This window comes from Orcinus orca, chromosome 6, assembly GCF_937001465.1.
Source record: "Orcinus orca chromosome 6, mOrcOrc1.1, whole genome shotgun sequence".
In the NCBI taxonomy this organism is placed as follows: domain Eukaryota; kingdom Metazoa; phylum Chordata; class Mammalia; order Artiodactyla; family Delphinidae; genus Orcinus; species Orcinus orca.
The window spans coordinates 50,675,539-50,696,842 of NC_064564.1; the positions used below are offsets into that span (position 1 = coordinate 50,675,539).

Here is a 21,304-nt window from a genome sequence, read left to right on the forward strand (position 1 = left end):
GCAATGAGAAATACTAGGAATAATTTGTATTGCAAGATCTGAAAATATCATCACACACTGAATATTTGTTACAGGTGACACAATAGAAGTAAAGCCAAAGGACATGAGCAAGCAGTTTGCAGAGGAAAACATAAATGCATGAAAAGAGGTTCAACCTCATGCACAATAATAAAAAATAGAAATTAAAAGTGACTAACGTGCCATTTATAACCTATCAGATGAAACTGCCGAGTTCGGTTTTAAAAACACTCTTATGGAGACTTTGGGGAGGGATGCTCTTATAATTTGCCAGAGTCCTGGAAATTGACACGATCACTGTGGAGGCAATTTGGTGAAATCTATTAAAATTACAGATGCATATAGTCTTTTATCCATCAAGTGCAGGTCTGAAATGTGTCCTATAAAAATACTTGCATCCATGTGAAATGACTTACGTACAGTATTATTCATTGCAATGTTATATATAATATCAAAAGACAGAAAATCACCCAGATCCTTCCAATTAGAGATAGTTAAGTCATATTCACACAAAGGAAAACTATTCACCTGGAGGAAAGAATTGGGTGCTCTTCCTATACTGAAAAAAAAAAACAAGATGCAGACTGTATATATAAAATGCTACATTTGACATTAAAATGTAAAACACATTTTATATTTGACCTTACTTAGGTATGACTAACTAAAGAATATACAAGGAATAAATTACAGTGATGATAACCTGTATTTGGTGGAGTGGGGTAGGGAGAGAAACTAAGGGAGGAGACCAGGGTGGAAGAGGGTTTACAGCATATTTTTGTATTTTAATTTTTAGCCATTTGAATGTTACAAATTAAAATAATAAAATATATCTAACAAGTCGCAGTAATCAGAAATATACATGGAGGAGTCTTGTTGGTGAAAGGAAGTGTTTGGTGAAGCTTAGAAGAAACAGGACTGAGCCAGCCTGCCCTTGGGGTGGCCCGGAGGAGGGCTAGACGGGAGGAGAGCTGGATAGAAGGGTGCTCATGCCAAACAAGAGGAGATGCTGGGGATGAAGGGATTCCAGCTCTTCCACCCAGGAGCTCCCCAAAATCGTCATGGAACAAATGTGAGGCCAGAGAAACTGAAGGTCACTGAGGCTTGTTAACTTTCCCACAGTCACAGCAACTTTTGCCCAACGTGAGAAGCATAGCTGTGGCCCCAAAATCTGGTGCTTATTCTACTACTTTATGTCATGCTCTGCTTCAGATTCATTGTATAATTCTAGTTAAAAGTTATCACTGGCTGTAAAAGCTTGCTGAGGAACATATTCCATTTCAGTTTAATTAATGTAAGTATATTAACTATTGGCCAGTGCTTCCAGATTTGGATTGAAAGGAACGAGGAGGAACCGAATAGGATCCTGAGACTGAGGCGGGGTCAGCTGCAGTAGTGGAAGAGGGTGAGGAAGCAGAGGCTGGGCAGTCAGGAGGAAGTCTTTGTTGGCTTCACATTTTCAGCCCACGGGTTGACCTGCTTACCTTCACGTTCACGCAGAGGTAGGGAAGTGGAGAAAGGAGAAGTATTTATCACACTCAGCTGTGTTTACAGGTTATTTGCTTCTCATGTCTTCAATTTTTGTTGTTTTCTTTAAACCAGGAACCTTTCAGAACCAAATCCATCATTTAGCATGTTATTCAGTTCTCTAGTTAATCTCGCAAGGTAATTTCTGTTATTCTTTCCTCAGGTGAGGAGAACAAGACTTTAAAAGTCAAGTACGTAACTTGCTCAAAGTAACGCAGCAAGCCACAGAGCTAGCAAATGCCAGAGCAAAATTTCCTCCCAGGTCTGCGCGCCTTGAAAGCCTGCGTTGTATTCTAGTCACCACAAACCTGAACAGCATTGTGCAATATCACTGGGAAATATAATGATGACAGTCATGATAATAATTTGCTCCTGGCTTTCCTTATTCAAGTTCGCATACTCTCACAGTCTTGAATTACAGAAAGGATATTTTCTCTCCCGGACAGTTTTTTCTTCAGAACTAAGGTAAACAGAATGGAGAAGCTGCCAAGTGGAAACTTACAGCAGATGTTAATCATATTTAGACGCTAGAACCAATACTTTACATGCTAATGTTTCCCCAGACATTTAGCTTAAGTTGACATCCTGCTTGTATAACTGTTTTAACTGCATAATACAGACAAAAAATTGCTTGCTTTTAAATATATATACCCTTTTAAAACTTTAAAACCAGAGTTCTAAGCTTGGAGATATTGAGGAAGAGAAATACTTTAAAAGACTAGATGCCCTGCTAGTAATGCATGGGTGAGCTCAGAGTAAAGGCAAGTTCATTTGTACTCGCAGGCTGAGTCATCTGAATTATCATTGTTACATCTACATGTCCTGAGCTAAATAGATTACTAAATCAAAAAAACGAGTTACTAAATAACAAGTACAGTATCGTATTTTTTCCAAATAAAATATGCATGAAAAATGTCTGAAAAGAAATGTATTGAAATGTTCACAGCGGTGCCATCTGGGTGATAGAATTTCCATTCTCTTATACTTTTCAGATTAAATACTTCTGTTATGAATATGGATTCATTTTGGAACCAGGAAAAATAAAATAATTTTATTTTTGAAATTTAAGAAAAGAACAAATAGGGAATTCCCTGTCCGTCCAGTGGTAAGGACTCCACACTTCCACTGCAGGGGGCATGGGTTCAATCCATGGTCTAAGATCCCACATGCCGCATGGGGTGACCAGAATATAAATAAATACATAAATACAAATATTTTTCAAAAGAACAAATATGGCCTCTTGTAGACATTTGGCTTAGTATGTTTATCATGTGCAGTAAATTAAGCCCCACCTCCAGCACATCAGAGTCATCTGGAGGGCTTGTTAAAGCACAGATCACATGACTCCACTCCCACTGTTTCTGATCTAATAGGTCTGTGGTGGGGACTAAGTCCCGCATTTCTAACAATTCCTAGATGAAGTTGATGCTGTTGGTCTTGTGACTACACAGTATTAACCACATCCCTATTTCTTGATAACCAAGGTAGACTTTTAACAGATGAAGGCATGGTCTCCTTGAGGTTACTGATCTCATATTTTCCCATAGTACCTGGAGAGAAATGGGCATCCTATAGATAGGAGGTAGTTGGTAAGGATAGTTTTTGCTGTCACTGCCTTTTCACAGCAGCAGATTAAATGGCTTTTTTCCCTCTTAAAGAAGCTGTAATATCCCAGTTACACCCCATAACAATAACTGCCTTTTAAGGAAAATGATCCAAACCAAGTTTCTTTCTGTAAGAGTTTCTGTTTCTCATGCCTGTGGTTAAGTGAAATCAAAACTACAACTCTAGGGGCTTCCCTGGTGGCGCAGTGGTTGAGAGTCCGTCTGCCGATGCAGGGGACACGGGTTCGTGCCCCGGTCCAGGAGGATCCCACATGCCGCAGAGCGGCTGGGCCCGTGAGCCATGGCCACTGAGCCTGCGCATCCAGAGCCTGTGCTCTGCAGCAGGAGAGGCCACAACAGTGAGAGGCCCGCGTACTGCAAAAAAACTACAACTATATAATTGATTGGAAAAAGAATATGTTGTGGACCACACTTATGTTGGAATATGTTGTAGAAACCACACTTCTGAAAAATAGAGGATTCCCGGGTGAAAGATGACAGGTGATTCAATAATCTCTATTGAGATGTATAGATGTTTGGTAAATAAAGAGATTTGGGGTTCATTCCTGGAATTACTTTTGGCATTTAGCCCAAGTTTTCTCCCCTTTCCTGGGGTCTGCCTGTATTCAATGACTGGTCGATGTAGAGGTATAAAGACTCATACCCCTCACTCCACCTCAGAAGGGTCATCCCAGCTTCGGAGCTCCTCACTGTAATTGGCCAAGGCCACTTTGTGACTGCACTGCAACTCAACATTCTCTGTCTCAATCCTCCTGGCTTCTCTTCCCTTAAGTGTTGATCCCATAGTACTCCCTAGTAAACTCCTTGTATGGTAATTTCTGTCTCAAAGTCTGCTTTCTCAGCACCTGAACTCCAATGCATAGCATATAGAACTTCCCTTTAGGGCCATAGAAAACCCAAACTCACATTCTGTTTCTTTGGTCTGGTACATATCCTTTTTCTAATGTGTTAATAGCTCATTCTTGCTATTTATGACTCACTTAAAAATTTTCCATTCACTGAAAGCCCTTACAGTCAGATTTCTCTGAATCTGTTTGTGCCCCTGCAGATCACAACTCTTACCATGTCACAAACTACATTGTACTATAATCAATTACTTCTCTTTCTTTCAGCTAAAGTGTGAACTACTTCACGGTAGGCAAATGACTTCTTAAGTCTTTACCTGAGCACATAACAGGGACAACCTAAATATTGAATGAATGAAGAAATTTTAAATGTATTAAAAAAAAAGAAGGGATATGTCAGTACCATATTGTCACGGACAGCTGTATATGTGAGGAGACTCTGTCTAGAGATGAGAAGGTCTTGTTTACCTGTGTCTGCCAAGGGGTAAAGTTTTTTTTGTTTTTCAGTTTCTCTACTTTTCCTGGATGGGATATTTGGATAAGCTATTTCTTGGAGTAAAAAGTGAAGTATCTATCTTTCTCTGATGAAAGAGTGGTTTTTAACCTTGTATATTAAGGGCATAATAAAATAATGTCATGATATGTAGGGCCAGAGCCTCTCTTCTGATTGTTCTGGTCTTCTTAGACAATCCTTTTCTGAATTCACCCTTCCTGGGCCTTTGATCCCTGTCAGCCTGGTGATGGTTAGTTGTGCTTTCAACTGCCAAGTAGTATAGAAACCACTGGTACCAACTTAAAATTTTTGTTCAGTTTATAGAAAGCTTAATATGTTGGAAAAATTATGAAGACAATACATGGAAATGGTGTAAATGGCTTAATTTTTCTTCACTGAAGGTGGAGATGTGTACCTCTTAGCAACAGTGGAGCAAGTTTGAATAGAACAAAAGGCAGGTTCCCTTGACCCATAAATCATGTAACTTTTTCTGTGTAAGAGAGCTAAGTGCACATTGTTTTAGTGAAATTTATTCCAAGTTAAGTTTCAGTATAAGCCTTGTACTAAATAAGGCATAGATCCCTGGGGGAAATTTAATTATTCTAAATAACAGAGATTCATTTGGGTTCATGTCAGATGAACAAGGTTGTTATCAATCTGATCAAAACAGAGTTAGTTTGAGAGCATTAAGAACTGAATTCTAGCTGGTGTATTATTCAATATAACAGACATTTTTTAAGTAACACCTCCTAATCTATTATCACTCCTTGGGAGGGAGGGACAAGTGGAGGAGAAAAAGGCTGGATGGAGCTGGGAAGGAAATAAGCATATTTCCAGAGCAGATTGTGCTATTACAGGAAAAATACCTTGAAGTCCCCACTTTTGTCTAGTAGAGGGGTAGGGGAAAGAGGACACACTTTCTGTGGGTGGGATAGTGTTCAGGAGCTGAAATAAATAAAATAACAGAAATGTCCCCCAAATGCCTCTAGCTAAGTGGATTTCTACCATGGATTGAAATTAGAAGGGCAAAGAGATGAGTTTGGACATATCAGGGATTCCGTTGTAGCATTCTACAGGGAAATTGTCTCAGAAGATACCAGATCAAGGGTCCCGGGGAAAAAGGATGTTAGAATTTCCATCAGTAGGTTCATGCTGTAAGTTCTAGGCACGAAGTTCCCTGGAGCACTTGGGGTCATATCTGAGGCCTTGAACATCAAAAACCACATGTGGCATTATATACACGTGGGGTAGAGTGTAAGATTCCAGAGGAAAGATTTCTTCCCCAAAGCATTTCTCTCAGATTGTCATGTGTTGTCTTGTGCAACTAATGCCTGACATATTAAAAATAAACAAAAAGTCAAATGAAAACAAAAAACACTAACTGTCCTTCTCTTTTACAGCATTCAGGGGTGTGGTTATAAGGGTTGGGCCACCGGAGATCCTAGTGTCAAACCCCATGGCTTTGTCAAAGCTGACCTTCTACTCCCAAGCAGAATTAGTGTGATTGGACCAGGTTGTGGTCCTCAGGATGTGTTCTTCTTAGAAGCTCCCTTGTCATCTCATGCAAATGGAACCCTGTGAGCCCACTCTAAGACCCCTGACACAAGCCACACTGGTATGAATCCAAGGGCAACACTAGTTAAGCTCAAGCTAGGCATCTTCAGTACATAAGGAAAAAATGTAAAATATAGTACATTTATTACATAAATATATTTAGGCAATTCAGATGATGATATCATATCCTGAATAAACATTGAGTAAACTGTGAAACCCATACCTAGTAACGTATTTTTGAAGAAATAGATACACCCCTACCAGAGTACTAGCTCTGCTTGAGCCTCAGCTCTCCCTGAGCTGGGCTCAGACTCGGGGGTATAATAATCTACACAAGAAGGAGACCTCACAGCTTCTGCACCAAAAGAGAATCTTGCTTCTCTTATGCCTGGAGAATAGGAAGGACCAGATTCCCTCAGGAGCTGATGGAAGATAGTCAGCCATGGACAAAAGACCAGGCCACTGTGTCCTCTGTGAGTAGCACCAGCAGATGTTCAGCCTTGAGGCACAGCAGATCTCATACTATTTGGGATAAGACCTGGATGGAAAAATTCCTCACTGGACTTCACCAGCAGGTGGACAGCTGGAGATGTATCAGGGGCAGGAGAGAAAGGAAGGAGGGGCTCCTCCTGAGCAGTGAGGAGCCAAGATTGGAAGGTTAGAGGGCCTTCCAAGGAGTAAGCCTCTAAATTAAAGTAAGTGAATATAGCCTCTGGGAGGATATCAGGGTGGAAATCAGGAGGGGCTTCCTATCCATTAAAAAACTTGCTAAAAAATTAAGGAAATAAGGAAAATAAAAGAATAAAGGAGACCCTGGGTCTCTCCATATGGGGGTGAATGTTGACTCTCTCTGGTACCCACACAAGCAATATGGTTTGGTACCCCAGGGTTAAGAAGGGTAACTTACTGTTGCAGTGCTATTGAGGATAACAGGGATCTGTTCTCAAGAGTAGAGATCAGGCCATAGAAACTGGGGTCAATGCCATGTCCTCTGAAGAGAAGGGGACCAGGATCCCACCTTCCACGATGACTGCCAGAATTACCTTAAGCACCCTGAGCAGTGCCATTCAATGGAAGCTGTGAGTGAGAATCATCTGTAGACCTCCTTGCCCTTCTCCCTCATCAGCTCCAAGTCCTCATTTTATTTATTTATTTAAATGTATGATACAAGCTATATACAAATTCATATACATTGAAATGTTAACAAGAGCAAAGTAAAAAACAAATGAGTATTTACAACCTCTCTCCCTCAGGTACCCTCTAAGAAAGATTGTACATCTCCTTGCTTGGTTTTTGGTCTTTTGCTCTGCTGCGTTATGTGTATTTATAAAGTATAGAAAGGGATGCAGAAATTGTCCCAGAAAAAATATAGAGCAATTTTCATAATATAAAGGAAGAAAACAATTGGGAGACATATAGAAGAATGGATCCAGAAAAGCAGTGGCAGGAATCAAAAAATGGGCAAATTTCCATGTAGTCAGAGAAGATTTGAAGAGAGGGTCTCCAGGGATTTAGAAAGAGAGGAAAAGGGAAAATATCTTAAGGGTTCTGCAGTGCAGGGGCTGGAGAAATAGGGTACAGAATGCGGTGAGCAGAATCCAGATGGAAGAGCCTGGAAAAGATGGATTTTAAGAAGTTTTGTTCTGGGTTTTGAGTCCCAAAACGATCTGAATTGCATTTTCATATGACTTTGCAAAAAACATATTTTTTTGTTGAGACGTATGTAACTTTTTATTTAAAGAGAAAGAAAATGTTTTTAATTGGAATTTTTAAAGTTGGTACTGGCACAAAAATAAACAAAACTGCTTTAAGATTCCTTGCATACTCATGTATATATGAGAACTGATAATTGAATAATGGTTGTTTTTAAACTAAATGGGGAAAGCTTGACTGATGCAATAAATATTGTTGGGAAAATAGGATATCCGGGAAAAAAATTAGATTCCAAATCTCCCACAGTACACACAATGAAATTTGATGTATACAGAATAAGAGGCAATAAGAGGGTTGGCTCTGAAGGCAGATCACCTGGGTTTCAATACCAGCTTTGCCATACACTGCTTTATGGCCATGAGCATGTTACTCTGCATCTCTGTGTCTCAGGTCATCCAGCTGTTAAGTTAGTATAATAAATCACTGAATGGTTATGGTTATAAATATATGAAACAAAAACAAACCTATTAAATACTAAAAGAAATGTGTATATAAAAAGTTTTAAAATTTTCAGATAGGAAAGCTCTTCCTGAGTGATGTGAAACACAAGGCTAAAAGGAAATGAGCAACGCATTTTAATACATGAATTAAAAACAAAAGTCTCTCCAATACAGAACTATCAAGAAAATTTAAAGACGTGAAAAAAATCTTAAAACATGCAATAGAATAATAATATTTTCAATATAAAAAGAGCTCAAAAAAGTTTAACCCAATAGCAACATGAGCAAGAAATATTGAGGTAATTTTCAAAAGCAGTAATAGCTACAAGTAGATAATATACATGTGCCAAATAATCAGCCTTCCTAGTGATCATGGATTTTTCATATAAATGAAAAATATGATAAAGAACAAGATAGCTTGGTGATGGTTGTGGTAAGAGCCCACAACTATACACAGTAGAAACATAAAATTTTTTAAAAATCAGTAATTAATTTAGTAAAAATTACCAAAATTTTTGAACCACTGGACTTACCAAATGCAGTTCTAGGTACTTATATTACAGAAATATTCTGTCCATACCCCTGCCCAAATATGAATACGAATTTATTTATAGCAGCCCTATTTATATAAAAGGGAATTGTAGTCAAATTAATGTGCTATTATAGAGGATTGGTTAAGTAAATATTGATCCCCTCATATTATGGAATACTAGCTACACAGCAATTAAATTCATTTAGGTAAAGAACAGTCACCTAAATCCAAGCTTGTTCATAACATATTGAATTATGTTGAATGAAAAAGCTAATTAAGGAATAAGAATGATTACACTGGGGAAAACTGATGTCTCATTATTCCTAGAGAGTGGGATTTGATGGAATGGAGGGTAGAAATGAGATCTTTAAACTCCATTTTAACTTTTGGGACCTAGGTATCTTTCCCTTTTTTTTTTTTTTTTCTTAGCTATGTGTTTAAAATTGACTCTTGTAAATTGTGTCCAGTATTTCTGTTTTTCTGAAAAGAAGGGGGCTTATCTTAGCTCAGTATCCCAAAGTTGGTACTGGAAGATGACTCCTGACTTTGTATCACCAGGGACAGTATGGAGGAACCACTTCACTGGACTCTGTTAAAAGGTGAAGGTGGAACAGACAGAATTTGGATAAAAATGTTTTCCTGATAATATATAAATAAGAAAATTTTAATATGTTTCTCATTTGATGAATAAAACCATTGATATAGCTTTAAATAAGAGTAAGTAACTGACTCCTGAATGCTGATTTTTTTCTTTACTATATGGTTTTTCATAATAGTTTATGGATGAATAAAGTATATCCTGATTGTTTCCTCCAGCACTATTCTAGATCTTGGATCTATGTTTCTGCACCTCTTGGTATTAACTTATTTTCTCTTTAGAGCAAATATTTTCACTAAAAAGGATGTCTCTAACTCAATATCTTGCTTCAAACTTACCTTTAGCACTTCCAGCAATTGTTGAATAAGTTCCAGAAGAAATTTCTCTACATGTATCTATTCCAATCAGAAGGGATGCTCTTGGATGAAATTAACACGAAGGAAGAACTTCTGGGATGCAAGTTAGGGAAGAAAGACATTGAGAAAAGGACTTCTGGTAAAGAATTAGCCAAGATCTCTTACCTGCAGGAAGTATGAACCTACAACAAAACTTTACAAACTCAGAAGGATCCTGCAGCAATCCAAAAGACCATTGTGATGTTGCCAGACTAACCAGATTTAAAAAAACTCAGAAGATTATGAACTTACTTGCATCTCTAGCTTATTTACATCTGTAGCTTTCTTGCAAATTTTTAAAATACGTGTTTCAGTATCAACAAGAAAATGAGAAAGTATCTTCACACTTTGTGAAACTGTACTTCACAGAGGAAGGTATAAACTGTACTTCACAGAAGAAGATATCCAAACCATCGACAAACTTGAAAAAAAGTGATCAACATCGTGACTGCTCATGGGAGGTAAATTAAAGCCAGAATCTCACCACAACACACACACCAGAACAGCTGAAACTAAAAATATTAAATTAAAAAATTTAAAACACTGACATGACAATTGTTGACGGGAGTATAAATTATTAAAACTTTTGAAAAGTGTTTGGTAGATTCTATAAAGATAAGCATGTATGTACCCTGTGACAAAGCCACTCCACTACTGGGCATATATCCAATAGAAATTATTGCTTAGATCCACCAAAAGAAATGTCCAAGTATGCTCACAGAAGCCGTAATCATAGTAGCCCCTACGCATGCCAAAGAAAGCAAAAGTACATTAATACTAAAGTGACACATATATTTTGATCTATTCAAAAAACATAGTACATAACAATGAAAACAATGAATTATTGATACACAAAACCAATATGGATGATTTCACAGACGTAGCATTGAGTGAAAAAGCTAGATATAAATAAAGTATCTGAAGTGTATTTTCATTTATAAGAAGTTCAGAAATTGGCAAAACCAATCCATGGTGATAGAGGACTCAGAGTGGTTAGACTTATGGTGGAGTGTTCATTAATAGGGCTCAAAGGTAGTCTTACTTTTACCTTAAGGAACTGTATTTTCTACTTACTATAATAATTTTGCTTCCTTCTGTTTGCTTCATATTTATCGTTATTATTCCACCACAATATTAAATACTAGAAGGGAGGTAGGCATTGTTGTCTTTTACCTAATTTTTAGGAAGAATACAGGCGTATCTTCTTTATTGTGCTTTGTAGATACTGCGTTTTTTACAAATGGAAGATTTGTGACAACCCAGCGTTGAGGAAGTCTGTCAGCACCATTTTTCAAACTTTGTGTCTCTGTGTCACATTTTGGTAATTCTCACAATATTTCAAACTTTTTCATTATTATTATATTTGTTATGGTGATGCATGATCAGTGATCTTTGATGTTACTATTGCACAAATTATGACTCACTGAAGGCTCAGATGATGGTTAGCATTTTTAGCAATAAAGTATTTTTTAATTTAGGTATGTGCATCATTTTTTTAGACATAAAATGTTATTGTACACTTAATAGACTACAGTATAATTTAAACATAACTTAGATGCACTGGGAAAGCAAAAAATTTGTGTGACTCACTTTATTGCAATATTGGCTTTATTGCAGTGGTCTGAAACTGAACCTGCAAGATCTCTGAGGTATGCCTGTATTCCAGTTTATCATTTCTCCTGTTTATAAAGAAAGCTGCTTGATGTTATTCTCATGTTTCTGTTTATTTCTCATCAGTTTGGAATTTTTAAAGATGATGCATATAATTTCTTTTTCTTACAAATATCACATCAAAATATTTGAGAAGAAAGTTTATTTTTCTCATGTTAAATACTGATGAATAGATTGTTTTGAATTGTTCCCAGGAGTTGGATCAAAAATCCATGTTACTGGTTGCCTTATCAATTATGGTAACCAACTTAGAAAAACATTGTACAAAAATCTTCCAAGTGCCGTTGTATTAAAAAATTAAATATATTTACAGAAATCTAGAATAAGTAAATAATGTAAAAATGAAGAGGAAGAGGTAAGCTTTAAAATGGCTATGTCAGCCTGTGTTGTTATGTACTACGTAATCTGACCATATCAGGCATCCAATATAATTTAAGGGAGGTTCTGGAATTTTTTCCATTCTGATTTTAATAACATATCTTTGTCCTCTGGTTTCTCTTTGCTAAGAAGTATATTTGAATGGCTGAGTGCTGTTAAAAAAAATAAGTCTTGTGTTCATTAAGGATGAACATAACATGGTGTTATGTTAACTAACCAAATGCACTAAGACATATGAATACCTGGACTTAATTTATTTGCTTACTGTTGACACGGTAAGCAAGTGCCTTCTGTGACTAATGTTATTCTGCCCTCTACTGGTTCAAATTGAAATCCCCAATTTAGATACATTCCAGGAAAACAGCTTTAAGGTAGAATTTTAATGAAATTTTCCCCTTAAAAAGAAAACAAGCAAAGGAGATTGGTTCAAGATGGCGGAGTAGAAGGATGTGCGCTCACCTTCTCTTGTAAGAGCACCAAAATCACAGCTAACCACTGAACAACCATCAACAGGAAGATACCCCACATCCAAAGACAAAGGAGAAGCTGCAACGAGACAGTACGAGGGGCACAGTCACTATAAAATCAAATCCCATACCTGCTGGGTGGGTGACCCACAAATTGGAGAACAATTATACCACAGAAGTTCTCCCACTGGAGTGAAGGTTCTGAGCCCCTCATCAGGATTCCCAGATTGGGAGTCTGGCAAGGGGACTAGGAGTCCCCAGGGAATCTGACTTTGAAGGTCAGTGGGATTTGACTGCAGAACTTCCACAGGACTTGGGGAAACAGAGACTCCACTCTTGGAGGGCACACACAAAATCTTGTGTGCACCAGGACCAAGGGAAAGGAGCAGTGACCCCATAGGAGACTGAATCAAACCTACCTGCTAGTGTTGGAGGGTCTCCTGCAGAGGCAGCAGGCGGCTGTGGCTCATTGCAGGGACAAGGACACTGGCAGCAGCAGTTCTGGGAAATACCCATTGGCATGAGCTCTCCCAGAGGCCGCCACTAGCCCCACCATATAGCCTGTAGGCTCCAATGATGGGTCATCTCAGGCCAAAGAACTAACAGGGAGGGAAAACAGCCCCACCCATCAGCAGACAAGTGGATTAAAGTTTTACTGAGCATAGCCCTGCCCACCAGAGCAAGACCCAGCTATACCCACCACCGGTCCCTCCCATAAGGAAGCTTGCACAAGCCTCTTGGATAGTCTCAACCACCAGAGGGCAGACAGCAGAAGCAAGAAGAACTACAATCCTGCAACCTGCAGAACAAAAACAACAATCACAGAAAGTTAGAAAAAATGAAAAGGCAAAGGATTATGTCCCAGATGAAGGAACAAGGTAAAACCCCAGAAAAACAACTAAATGAAGTGGAGATAGGCAACTATCCAGAAAAGGAATTCAGAATAATGATAGTGAAGATAATCCAGCATTTTGGAAAAAGAATGGAGGCAGTGATTGAGAAGAGGCAGGAAATGTTTAACAAAGACCTAGAAGAACTAAAGAACAGAGATGAACTGAAATGAAAAATACACTAGAAGGAATCAATAGCAGAATAACTGAGGCAGAAGAACGGGTAAATGACCTAGAAGACAGAATGGTGGAAATCACTGCCATGGAACAGAATAAAGAAAAAAGAATGAAAAGAAATGAAGACAGCTTAAGAGATCTCTAGGACAACATTAAATGCAACAACATTCTCATTGTAGGAGTCCCAGAAGGAGAAGAGAGAAAGGACCTGAGAAAATATTTGAAGAGATAATAGCTGAACTCCTCCCTAACATGGGAAAGGAAACAGTCAACCAAGTCCAGGAAGTGCAGAGATTCCCAGGCATGATAAACCCAAGGAAGAACACGCCAAGACACACAGTAATCAAACTGATAAAAATTAAAGACAAAAAATACTGAAAGCAGCAAGGGAAGAACAACAAATAACATACAAGGGAACTCCCATAAGGTTATCAGTTAATTTCTCAGCAGAAACTCTGCAAACCATAAAGGAGTGGCACCATATATTTAAAGTGATGAAAGGGAAGAACCTACAACCAAGAATACTCTACCCAGCAAGGCTTTCATTCAGATTTGATGGAGAAATCAAAAGCTTTACAGACAAGCAAAAGCTAAGAGAATTCAGTACCACCAGACCAGCTTTGCAACAAATAGTAAAGGGACTTCTCAAGGCAGGAAACACAAGAGAAGAAAAAGACCTATGAGAACAAACCCAAAACAATTAGAAAATGGTAATAGGAACATATGTATCAATAATTACCTTAAATGTAGATGGATTAAATGCTCCAACCAAAAGACATAGACTGGCTGAGTGGATACACAAAGAAAACCTGTATATATGCTGTCTACAAGAGACCCACCTCAGACCTAGAGACACATACAGACTGAAAGTGAGGAGGTGGAAGAAGGCATTCCATGCAAATGGAAATCAAAGGAAAGGTGGAATAGCAATGCTCATTTCAGATGAAATAGACTTTAAAATAAAGACTGCTATAAGAGACAAAGAAGGACACTACATAATGATCAAGGGATCAATCCAAGAAGATGATATAACAATTGTAAATATATATGCATCCAGCATAGGAACACCTCAATATATAAGGCAAGTACTAACATCTATAAAGGGAGAAATCGGCAGTAGCACAATAATAGTGGGGGACTGTAACACCCCACTTTCATCAATGGACAAATCATCCAGACAGAAAATCAAAAGGAAACACAGACCTTAAATGACACATTAGACCAGATGGACTTAATTGATATTTATAGAGCATTCCATCCAAAAGCAGCAGAATACACATTCTTCTCAAGTGCACATGGAACACTCTCCACATGCTGGGCCACAAGGTGAGCCTCAGTAAATTTAAGAAAATTGAAGTCATATCAAGCATCTTTTCTGATCACAACACTATGAGGTTAGAAATAAACTACAAGAAAAAAAACTATAAAAAACACAAACACATGGAGGCTAAACAATATGCTACTAAACAACCAATGGATCACTGAAGAAATTGAAGAGGAAATCATAAATACCTAGAGATGAATGAAAATGGAAGCACAATGATCCAAAACCTATGGGATGCAGCAAAAGCGTTCTAAGAAGGAAGTTTATAGCAATACAGGCTTACTTCAGGAAATAAGAAGAATCTCAAATAACAACCTCAACTTACACCTAAAGCAACTAGGGAAAGAAGAACAAACAAAACCTAAAGTTAGTAGAAGGAAAGAAATCATAAAGATCAGAACAGAAATAAATGAAATAGAGACAAAGAAAACAATAACACAGATCAATGAAATGAAAAGCTGGTTCTTTGAAAAAATAAACAAAATTGATAAACCTTTAACCAGACTCATCAAGAAAAAAAGGGAGAGGACTAAAATCAATAAAATTAGAAATGAAAAAGGAGAAGTTACAACTGATACCACAGAAATACAAAGGATCATAAGAGAATACTACAAGCAACTGTATACCAATAAAATGGACAACCTGGAAGAAATGGACAAATTTTTAGAAAGGTACAGTCTCCCAAGACTGATCCAGGAAGAAATAAAAACTATGAACAGACCAATCACAAGCACTGAAATTGAAGCTGTGATTTTAAAACTCCCCGCAAACAGAAGTACCGGACCTGATGGCTTCACAGGCAAATTCTATCAAACATTTAGAGGACAACTAACACCTACCCTTCTGAAACTGTTCCAAAAATTTGCAGAGGAAGGAAAACTCCCAAACTCATTCTATGAGGCCACCATCATCCTGATACCAAAACCAGACAAAGATACCACAAAAGAAAGAAAATTACAGGGCAATATCACTGATTAACATAGATGCAAAACCCCTCAACAAAATACTAGCAGTCCGAATCCAATAATACATTAAAAGGATCATACACCATGATCAAGTGGGATTTATCCCAGGGATGCAAGGATTCTTCAATATTCTCAAATCAATAAGTGTGATACCCCACATCAACAAATTAAAGAATAAAAACCATGTGATCATCTCAATAGATGCAGGAAAATCTTTCGACAAAATTCAGCACCCATTTATGATAAGAACTCTCCAGAAAGTGGGCATAGAGGGAATCTACCTCAACATATTAAAGGCCATATATGACAAACCTACAGCCAACATCATACTCAATGGTGAAAAGCTGAAAGCATTTCCTGTAAGATCAGGAGCAAAACAAGGATGTCCACTCTCGCCACTTTTATTCAACATAGTTTTGAAAGTCCTAGCTGTGGCAATCAGAGAAGAAAGAGAAATAAAAAGAAAGAGAAATAAAACTCTTAATATTCTAAGTGCTTTGTATACACTATTTCCTTGTAGACACTGGGCTTTTTGCTGCTGTAGCCGAATAGCTTTCAACACACACACAAGAACAAAGGCACATGCGTGAACCACCCCCCTACCCTCCAACACACACACACATGTACAGGCACCCATGTATGAATGATACAGACTGGCTTCTAGACCAGCTAACCCAAATTCTCCAGAAACTCATGCCTGTTTCTGCCCAGGTTACTTGTTGACCATCTGAATAGTCAGGTGGCACTGACTGCATTCCCCCACTCTCCAGCCATTATCTCTGCAGGATGTTCTCCTATACTAAGCATTTTCCACTTGGGACGGATGTGGCTATAAACACATGTACTTTTCTATGGTGCTTTCTAAACTGCAGCTTGCCTGCACATATTTTCATCTTTCTTTTATAGATATAACCAAAGGTATAAGTTTAGATAAGAGGCAGTATCAGAACAGAATCAATATACCGTGGATAAGAGCTCCCCAGGTCTGTGACTCAAGCACTGCTGTTTTATTTTTGCAGTATCCATTCCTAGTTCTTGTCTATAAAAGCATGTCCAGCTCTTTATTGGTCCATATCCTCAAATTTGTTATGATAAAAGTATGGACTTAGCATTCTTTGACTTATGTCAGGTGCCTGCAGATTCTCCCTCATCCCAAGAACTTAGTATGTCCATTGGTCCTGAACAAAGATGCTTCACTGAGATTCAGCCCCAAAATCAGCCTGGGAAGTATAGGTATTCTTGTTTCCAGTGTAGGTCTCACATGGGAAAACATCAACTCCATTGCAGTTTCTGTGTGCATTGATTTAGATTTAAAAATTGAACACATGAGCATATAACTTTTGAGAAATTGCATGTATGTTTACAAAATAAAGTTTTATACATTGTAATGAGAACATTTTGTTCTATAAGATATAAATAACATGTGGAAAATAAGTATGTGATAAATTTAAAGCTGTCAGCCTTATGATCATTGAATATAATTCATATTTCTCTGCTTTTAAGGTCACCATTGTTGATTCTAGGCTTCAGTTTTCAGTTGGTAAAGGAACTTCTAAAATGCATGAAAACCTGAACTTTGTAAGGATCATTTTGTCACCGTTTTGTGAAAGCTTAGTTTTCTTCCTTTTTTTCTTTAATTTCTTTTACAAGTTTGTTAATGAAGAGAAAGCACCTGTTGATTCCCACTGCGACAGTTTGTTAAACATGGGGTCTGTATTCTTCCCCCTTTAGGGAAAGGTTCATTCCTTGAAAGTAACTCTTCTTATCCAGTCTTGAATCCTCACTTCTAGCAAGTTCTCTTCTAAATCTCTCTCTTGTCCCAAATACATCTCCAGCTGTTCTGCTGCTGCTGATGTCCAATGTGGAATTTCTCCAAGAGAGTCTCATCCCAAACATCCTGGGCCCTTTGTACTGAAGATGCTACAGAGAAATCTCAGGGAAGACAGCGTGATGCGGACTCCTTGAAACTGCCCAGCATCCCCTGGATCTCAGAGATCAGTCAGATGTGTTTTCCAGAAATAACAGATGGGAAGCACTTGCTTTTTGTTGGAGAAACACTAAGATGTGCCTCTTGTCCAGACCATGACCTGAGTCACCTCACAACTTGAGCAAAATTTGGGGCAGAAGAATGGAAGTTCTTTAAATTTTTTTCTGTAAAGTATTTTGCACTGATTTGATAGACTTTTATAGGCAGGTTCCCAAGGAAAATGTGCATGTGTAAATGTCAAATAAAGATGTGAAAAGATGCTCAACATTATTAGTCACCAGGGAGATACAAATTAAAAGCACAATTAAATACCACTTCCTATTTATGGAAGTGGCTAAAATTAAAAAGATTGTGCATAACTGGTACAGAGGATGTGACATCACTGGAATTCTCCTCCATTGCTGGTGGAAATATCAAATGGTACAACCACTTTGGAAAATGGTTTGGCAGTTTCCTAAAATGTAAAACCTATACCTTTCATATGATACAGCTGTTCTACTCTTAGATATTTACCTGAGAGAAATGAAAGTACATGTCCTCATAAAGACTTATACATGAATGTTCTGAGCAGCTTTATTCCTATTTAAAAACCCTGGGGAAAAAAATGTCCATCAACAAGTGAAACAATGAATTATCATAGATCCATAAAATGGAAGATTATTCAGCAATAAAAACAATCAACTATTGAAACATGGTAAAATATGGGTGAATCTTAAAATGTTGAAGCCGAATGAAAAGAAAAAGAGCACATACTGTGTTATTCCATTTACATGAACTTGTAGGAAATGCAAACTTGTCTTTAGGGACAGAAAGGGCTGACTGGCAGGGTGAGAGGTGAGGTTGGAAAGGGAAAGGGATTACAAAGGTGCATGAAGAAACCTTTGGAGGGTGACTGGCATCTTCATTATCTTAATTGTGATGGTTTTATGGATGTATATATAAATATCAAAACATGATTTAGATTTATATTCTCTGCAGGTAGGAGATCTTTGCTATGTCTGTACCAGAAGACCTTGTTCAATGTTTTTTTCTTCCATAAGGCACGTTCCAGCAGACCCTCCCTGCTATTTTCTGCCAAGAGTGTACCTAAGGATTGGAATAGAGACCCATGAAGGATTTCTCAGCTGATGGAACAGCTAAAGGTAAATTTGGAGCAGGATACTGAATCAAAAGAGTCCTTTTGGTGCAAGCTCTGGCTCTATGGAGGAAACAAACCACTACCAAGAGGAGCAGAAACATAGCTCTAAGACCTAGAAGAGTCTGGAGAAAAAAGCCAAGAGGTGCTTTTTATTCATTCATACTAAGAAAACTCAAATGTTGAAGAAATAAATGTCCAAGATTGAAAACATTACTTTTGTATAAAATTATCTCAAAGTTTTTATTAAATGAGAAACATCACTAGCATTCTCTTCTTTCTGTATTGGTAGACAACTCTGACTGCTATCTAAAGTTTTAAGTGGTCAATGCTGTCTGCTCCACTTCTACCTTTTAAAGAGTCCAGTCAACCATTTTCCCCCATGTTTTCTCCTGGTGATACAAAGACAGTGCTCTTTTTTCAGTATCAAACGTGTGGGATACTAAGCTAAGATGGACACCCCTTGCTTCAGTCTAATAGAAATGTTGGAAACAATATTAAAAAATCAATTCTAAGTATATAGCTTATTTTTTTAAGTTAACAAAAAGCAATCTATAGGTTCCAGAAAACAAAAGGAAGTCAAATGATCTTATCTCTACCCTTTATTTCCTAAAATCCTAATCTTTAAGAATAGCTAGATATCAATTTTCACCAATGTGTTTACTCTTATCCCTTAACTTGCTTTTTCACTCGAGAAGACACTCAGAATATCATGAACATCCTTGGATGCTGGTGAGTATTGGTCCACCTTATTTAAGTTAATGTGGCTGCACAGTATTCTGTGAAGGAATCATGATTTACTTAACCATTCATCTGTACTGTCACACATTAAGTTGATTTCAATTACCGTTCATATAAATAATGCTACACAATGAGCAAATTTGAGTATTCACTTAGTATTTCTGTAAGATAGACACATACTGCTATATTTGCTGGGTCTGATGCTTTAGAATTTTTGATAGATGTTACTAAACTAATGATCAATAGTGTTTGAAATTTTTACACTTCTACCAACTCTGTGTAACTGTGCACTTTTACCCCAACTACCACCAAGCAATCTTTTTGTTGTTGCTGTTCATCAAATTTTTCATTTGAAATTTCATTTACAAAATCTGTGATCACTAGGAGACTGATTATTTAGCATATGTATGTTACCCACTCAGTTATTTCTGCTTCTGTAAATCGCCTCTTTATATTCTTTTGCCCAGATTTTTTTTGGATTCCTAAACTTTCTTGAGCTCTTCCTATTAGTAAAAATGTTAATGCTCTATTATATGTTATAAGGTTTTTCAATACCATGTGTTTTAAAATTTTATGATGCTTTGCTGAACAGACTTTTTAAAAATTAATGTGTTAAAATGCATTGCTCTATTTCTTTATCGTTGCTGTATCTAAAATCTTTGCATCTGTTAACAAAACAGGCTGATGTAGTTTCTTTCATTATTCTGATTTTTATAGAGAAGAAAAAAGAGCCATGGAGCGATTAATAACGTTCCCAAGGTCCTGGCCTCATTTTAGAATCCAGGCCCTCTGAATGCACAGCTTGAGCTCTTTACCAATTTTGGGAATATCCAAGTCCACAAGGATGAGAAAGACAGCCGGGAATCTGAGCATTCTTTCTCCAGGACAATCTTAAATAGATAAATAATGATAAGTTCTTTCTTCCCAATTCCCATTTGTCCCAGTCATAATAGGCACCATTCCCTTGTGACAGACTTTTTATGGTACCATTAATTTGGTCATCACTTTCCTTATACCTGTTACAAACCAGCCTTGTCATCCTGAGAACATTTCTGTGTTTGACTAGCAGAGTTATCTAAAAACTGAATTTGGGTGATGTATACATGTTGTGTTATATAAAGTATTTATTTTCTGCCTTTATTGAATTTCCAATCAGGCTCTGATTTCCAGGCTCTGATTGCCTCCTTCCACAGCCAGCCATTCTGCAACTTGTCTGAAAATACAGTTGGAGGCAGAAAACCATAAATGTAGACAGAAAACCATAAACCAGTCCATGGCCTGGGGGTTGCAGACCCCTGCTCTAGATCTATCCATGTTGTTGCAAATGGCAGGAATTGTTTTTCTTTTTATGACTAATATTCCATCATGTGTGTATACCATATTTTCTTTTTTCAAATATGAATGGACACTTAGGTTGCTTCCATATCTTGACTATTATAAATAATACTGCAGTGAACATTGAAGTGCATATATCTTTCCAAATTAGGGTTTTTCTTTCCTTCTGGTAAATACCCAGGAGTGAAATTGCTGGATCATACGGCAGTTATATTTTTAATGTTTTGGAAAACATCCAAACTGTTTTCCATAGTGGCTGCACCAATTTACAATCCCATCAACAGTGCACAAGGGTCCCCTTTTCTCAATATCCTCGCCAACACTTGTTATGTGTTGTCCTTTTAATAGTAGCCATTCTGACAGGTGTAAGGTGGTGTCTAATTGTGTTTTTCAACTGCATTTCCCTGATGATTAATGGTGTTGAAGATCTTTTCATGTGTCTGTTAGCCATCTGTATATTTTCATTAGAAAAATGTCTATTCATATCCTTTGCCTAT

The 21,304-nt window shown here is 37.5% G+C and overlaps 1 protein-coding gene across 6 annotated transcripts in view; it reads left to right on the plus strand.

The window, feature by feature from the left end:
• IFNE (interferon epsilon) overlaps positions 1-21,304 on the plus strand; it is a 50,569-nt gene that overhangs the window by 13,895 nt on the left and 15,370 nt on the right. Inside the window, exons 3-5 of one of the 6 annotated variants that reach the window (XR_007477945.1) lie at positions 1,706-2,007; positions 4,280-10,198; positions 11,355-17,438. The exons of 1 other annotated variant lie outside the window; for it this stretch is intronic. The gene's annotated coding sequence lies outside the window, so the exon portion shown is untranslated. 4 more of the 6 variants (XR_007477943.1, XR_004486099.2, XR_007477944.1 and 1 more) reach the window with 4 other exon arrangements.